We start from the raw sequence: 6174 nt of genomic DNA, 5'->3' as shown, positions 1-6174 counted from the left end.
GGATATCTATGAGTCTGAAGTGACTAGATGACACATAACAACTACACCAACAGCTGAACATTATTAGGGTAGGGTCTAAGGATACCAAGGGATAGAAAAACCACTTGAAAAACAAACCCTTGACATTATTGTACCTCTCAGACAATTGGAATCAATCAGCTGTCTATGAGACGAAGAATATCAATCACCTGCTATGTGATTTAAATCCTTGAAAACCCACTGAGACAGCAATAATTATGAACAGCAATGAGAAAGTGAGAAAATATAGATACATACAAGCTAAATATCTGTTATATAACAAATTGGACTATATTCATGAGTATATGCACTGTTCTGACATAGAATATGTCTATATATGTATTTAAATGTAATGCAAATTGATCTTGGATGAAAGCAGAGAATGTCAAAAAGATGTTTGCTTGTGTTTTAGTGACTGTGCAAGGCTGTATGATTGTGGTGTTGGTTGCCATAGAGTAGAGAATAATTCATAGAAACCCTATGAAAACAGATCTGAATCCTGTTCTATCCTGTGCAGTCCTCACCATCTCTGATAATACTTAAGCTCACTGCTGCAGTCACTACTTGGTCAATCTACTCCTCGGGGTTCTTCTTCTCTTTTTCTGACCTCTACTCTATCAAGCAAGATATCCTTTCGCGAGGAACAGCTTCTCCTAGTAACATGTCCAATGTATGAGAGACAAATATTTGCCATCATTGCATCCAAGGAACACTCTGGCTGAACTTTTTCCAAGATATATACTGCTTGTTTTTTCAGAGTTCCATGGGATATTTAGAACTCTTCTAAAACATCATAACTCAAAGACATCAATTCTTCTTCAGTCATCCTTATTCACTGTGCAACTCTCAGCAGCACAGCAAGTGACACAAATGACCACGGCCCGAATCAATTGTGCCTTAGTCTTCAAATTTACATCATTGCTCTTCAGTATTTTGGAGAGGTCAGTAAGAGTGGACTTGCCCAAAGCAATATGTCTTCTGATCTTCTGACTGCAGGTATTGATAGTGTTGATTGTGGATCTAAGATAAAATTATTAACAGTTTAATCCTTTATCTATCATGATGTTGCCTATTGGCCCAGTGGTGGTTGTTGTTGTTAAGTGTCGTTGAGTCGTTGATGTCTCATAGTGACCCTGTGAACGAAAGACCTGAACACTTGTATAGAGCTTTCATTGTTTCTCCAAGTTCATAGAGTTTTCAGAGGCAAGCTTTTTCAGTAGTGCATGCCACTTTGTTTCCAATCTTGTTTTAATTAGGGAGCTCCACCAAACGTTGTCCACCATGGGTTACCATTACCATATTTGACACATCAGTGTCACAGTGTTTAGCTTCACAGCAAACCACAAGTTACCTCTGTAAAGCAATCAGACAAAGCAGTGCTATACCATTTAGAATTATGCTTGACCAAAATCAATTAAATCCAGGCCTGAGGGCTGAATATTAAAATCACCCACCTTTGCTTTGGTAGCATAACTTTCTATGGCCTAGTGGTAAGGACCTTTATTTCTTGATGTTGAGATGTAAGCTATATTGAAGACTGTAGTCTTTGATCATCTGCAGCATGTGTTTCAGATTCCCCTCACTTTCAGCAAGCATATGCTCAGTATATAGACTGAAAAATCTGGAGAAAAGAGAGAACTCTAACCCACATCTTTTCTGATTTTAACCCATGTGGTATTCTCTTATTTTGCCTGAAAAGCTGTGTAGATTACAACAAATTGTGAATAACATTGAAAAGATTAAGAACTTCTGACCAATTGTTTTGATGCAAAACCTATACATAGATCAAGAAGCTGTTGTCAGAACCAAACAAGGGAATACCACCTGGTTTAAAATCAGGAAATGTGTCAAGATTGTATTATTTAACCATACTCACTCAATCTGAGCAAATAATTATAGTAGATGGATAACATGAAAAAGAAAGTTAAATGGGATTTAGAAGAAGACTCACCACAAACCTGCCTTATGTAGATGACAACTACCTTGCTTGCAGAAGCTAAAGAAGACCTGAAACCTATGCTGCCGAAGATCAAGTACTGCATTTCTCCATATGTATTGAATCTTCAAATCAAGAAAATAAAAAATCTTCACTACTGGGCCAATAGGCAACATGATAAATGGGGAAAAAAAAGATTGAAGTTGTCAAATATTTCATTTTACTTGGATCCAGTATCAATACCCAACAGAAGGAGAGAAATCAGAAAATATGTTGCACTGGGAAAATCTGCTTCCAGGGATCTCTCAAAATTGCTAAAGAATGAACCACAATTTCTCAGACTATTCAGTTGTGATTGGACATTCAGGCTGTTTCCACATCCTTTCAATGGTAAATGACACTTCTATGAACATTGATGTACAAATCTTCATTTGTATTCCAGTTAAAATTCCTTGAGGTATATTCCTAATAGTGGAATAGCTGGGTCATATGTAGTTTCTAGGTTTAGTCTTTTGAGGAAACTTCAAACTATCTTCCAGAATGGTTGTACCATTTGCAATTCCACCAATAGTGTATGAGAGTTCCCACCTCTCTGTATCCCTTCTAACATTTATTGCTAGCTCTCCTGCTAAACTTTGCCACTGCAACTGGGGTGAGATCGTATCTCATTGGAGTACATTCACACAATAGAATACTATGCAGCATGCACTCAGAAGCAACAATGTGTAACAATATTATGTAACTTGGGAGAGACTGGAGAGCATTATTCTGAGTCAACTAACTTGGTCTCATAAAGGGAAATACTGTGTAAGGCCGTTATTGTAAAAAATGGATGCATAACTAGTAAACCATGTATGGACGGAAGATGCATAACTGACAAACCAAGAATGGAAGAGGTGAGAGCAAAGGGGTGAGAATGGGTTAGGATGAAACCATAGCATTGCACAATTTGGTAGGGGGAGGGAGTGAGTGAAGAAAATGGGAAAAATCTGGTAGAGACCTGGAAAGGCAGAGAAATGGTGGCCATAGCCCAATGATATAAAACACAATGTGAATGAAGAATAGTGTGAAACACAATGTATACAAACTTTGTAAACAAACAAATGTAATATTTTTAAGTACTAATGAGCAATGAGTTCAGTTTAAAAATTAATGTGTACTTGATCCAAGTTATTGTGTTTTCAGTTGCTTTTTATATTTCTGAAAGTTGGACAATGAATAAGAATGCCTAAACAAAAATCAATGCCTTTGGGTTCTGGTATTGGAGGAAAGTACTGAATATACCACAGACCCCCAAAAGAAAAAAAAAACAACAAATGCATCTTGGAGGAAGGACAGCCAGGGTGCTTCTTAAAAGCAAGGGTGGTGAAACTTCATCCTACATACTTTGAGAATGTTGTCAGGAGGGATCAGTCCTTGAAAAAAAGACCTCCTCCTGGGAAAGATCAGAGGATCAGAGAAAGAAAGGAAGACCCTCAACAAGATTCATTGACAAAGTGACTATAACAATGGGCTCAAGCACATCAGAAATTGTGAAGATCAGGCAATACAGGCAAGGTTTAGATTCATTTTTTAACAGAGATCACTAGTTACAGTCAAGGGCACCAAACAACAACATAAATACATTCAGAAATATATTAGAGTATACAGAGAACCAAGTTATGAAATATTAGTGGTTGTGATATGGACATGTATATGATAAAATATTATGGCAGAAATTGAGAAGAAAGGGAATCCTGGAACACTTAATTGTGCTCATGATAAACCTATAACAAGACCAGGAAACTATTTTACCAATTCAACAAATGAACACTACATGGTCTAAAATTAGGAAAGGTATATACATCCGAGTTGTATCCTTTCATCATATCTATTGCATTTGTGTGCAGAACAAACCATTCATGACTGTTGGTTGAACTCAGAAAAAAAAGTGGAATGACAGATGGAACTCAAGTACAAATTTGAACAGATGAAGCAAGATAGGATCCTTCACCAGATACCAGGGTGTTAACTTATATGTGAAAAATCTTGATGATGGCATTGATGACGAACATCTCTGCAAAGAGTTTTCTTCATTTGCTATAATCACTACCACAAAGGTTATAGTGGAAGATGTTTACAGCAAAGGATTTGGTTTTGTATGTTTCTCCTCCCCTGAAGAAGACACTAAAGCAGTTATAGAAATGAATGGTAGAATTGTGGCCACAAAACCACTGTATGTAGCTTTAGCTCAGCACAAAGAAGAGTGTCAGGCTCACCTCACTAACCAGTATATGCAGAAAATGGTGAGTGTCCAAGCTGTGCCCAACCCTGTAATCAACCCCTACCAGCCAGCACCTCCTTCAGGTTACTTCATGGAACCTATTCCACAGACTCAGAACCATGCTCCATTCTACCCTCCTAGACAAATTGCTAAGTTAAGACCAAGGCCTCGCTGGACTGCTCAGGGTGCCAGACCTCATCCATTCCAAAATATTTCCAGTGCTATCCACCCAGCTGCTCCTAGACCACCAATTAGTACCATGAGGCTAGCTTCTTCACAAGTTCCATGAATCATGTCAGCACAACGTGTTGCTAACACATCAACACAGACCATTGGTTCCCATCCTGCGGTTGCTGCTGCTGCAGCTACTCCTGCTATCTGTACCGTGCCCAAGTGTAAATATGCTACAAGAGTTCTCAATTCTCAGTAACACCTAAATACACAACCACAAGTCACCATGCAGCAGCCTGCTGTTCATGTACAAGGCCAAGAGTCTTTGACTGCCTCCATGTTGGCATCTGCCCCTCCTCAAGAGCAAAAGAAAATGTTGGGTGAAAGACTGTTTCCTTTTATTAAAGCTGTGTACCCTACACTGGCTGGGAAAATCACTGGTTATCACTTGATAATTCAGAACTTCTTCATATGCTTAAGCCTCCAAAGTCTCTTCATTCTAAGGTTGATGAAGCTGTAGCTGTCCTACAAGCCCATCAAGTTAAAGAGGCTGCCCAGAAAGCAGTTAGTAGTGCCACTGGTGTTCCAACTGTTTAAAATGATCAGGGACCACGAAAGAAAACATGTTTCACTGAAGAAAAAGAACTGAACATTGAAAAATATTTTGGAAAAATAAATTACAAAATATAAAATTTAAAAAAGGACCTTTTGAACCTTATGTACTGAGCAGGGCTAGCACACAAAGCTAGTTCTAGATTACTTATTCATTTTAAAATAAAAAAGAGGAAAAATAGTAAAATATAGACACAAATTAATGTTTTATAGACTCTGGAGGAAAAAGAATTTTCAGCGAAAAGCATTCCTTTCTTTTTTTTTTTTCCTAGTAGTTTATTTTCTCAATTCTATTTCTCTGGCAATGGCACCCGGGGGGATCCCTGGCTAGTGTCCCCGTAGTAACTGGGATAAGGTGTTGAGATTAGGAAAGCTCCAACTCTCTCTCCTCCCTGAGGCCCAAAAATAGATCATCCGAGATGCTGGGTTGTACAAAGAGGACTGTGTGGCACCAAGATTGGTGGAAGAGTCTTCAACAACCTGCATTAAGCAGATGACACAACCCTGCTTGCTGAAACTGATGAGGACCTGAAGTGCTTGCTGCAGAAGGTCAAGAATGGCAGCCTTCAATATGAATTGAAGCTCAACATCAAGAAAACAAACAAAGATTCTCACCACTGGGCCAATTGGCATCATCATTATGGATGGTGAAGAAATTGAGATAGCTAACAGTTTTAGTTTACTGGACTCCACAATCACCACTCTTAGTAACAGCAGTCAGGAAATCAAGAGATGAATTGCATTAGGAAAGTCAGCTGTGAGGGACCTTTCATGAGTACAGAAAGAGCAACGACATGTGGCTTGAGACTAAGGTGTGTCTGATCCATGCTATAGTCTTCAAAATTATGTGCTATGCATCGTGAGTTGGACAGTGACTAGGGATGATAGAAAAAGAATTGATGCCTTTGAGCTGTGGTGCTGGAGATGAGTGTTGGACTTCTAGAAGAACAAACAGATTTGTCCTGGAGAGGACGAAGCCAGAATGCTCCTTAGAGTCAAGGATCCTGAAGCTTCGTCTGACATAATTTGGGCATGTTGCAAGGAGGGACTTGTCCTTGGAGAGAGACATCATGTTTGGGAGAGTGAAGGGACAGCACATGAGAGGAAGACCCTTGATGAGATGGATTGATTCTGTGATTGGGGTGGTTGGAATGAGTGTGTTGGAGATGGCAAG

General features: G+C 39.0%; 1 pseudogene; it reads left to right on the top strand.

The window, feature by feature from the left end:
• Positions 1-989: 989 nt before the first annotated feature.
• Positions 990-4985, top strand: LOC102876134 (annotated as a pseudogene).
• Positions 4986-6174: the final 1189 nt, after the last annotated feature.

The sequence above is a fragment of the Elephantulus edwardii genome, unplaced genomic scaffold (assembly GCF_000299155.1).
Source record: "Elephantulus edwardii isolate Elephantulus edwardi_28Jun2011 unplaced genomic scaffold, EleEdw1.0 scaffold00204, whole genome shotgun sequence".
Taxonomy (NCBI): domain Eukaryota; kingdom Metazoa; phylum Chordata; class Mammalia; order Macroscelidea; family Macroscelididae; genus Elephantulus; species Elephantulus edwardii.
Note: the sequence above shows the minus strand (reverse complement) of the source record. Positions and strands in the feature narration are given on the sequence as shown.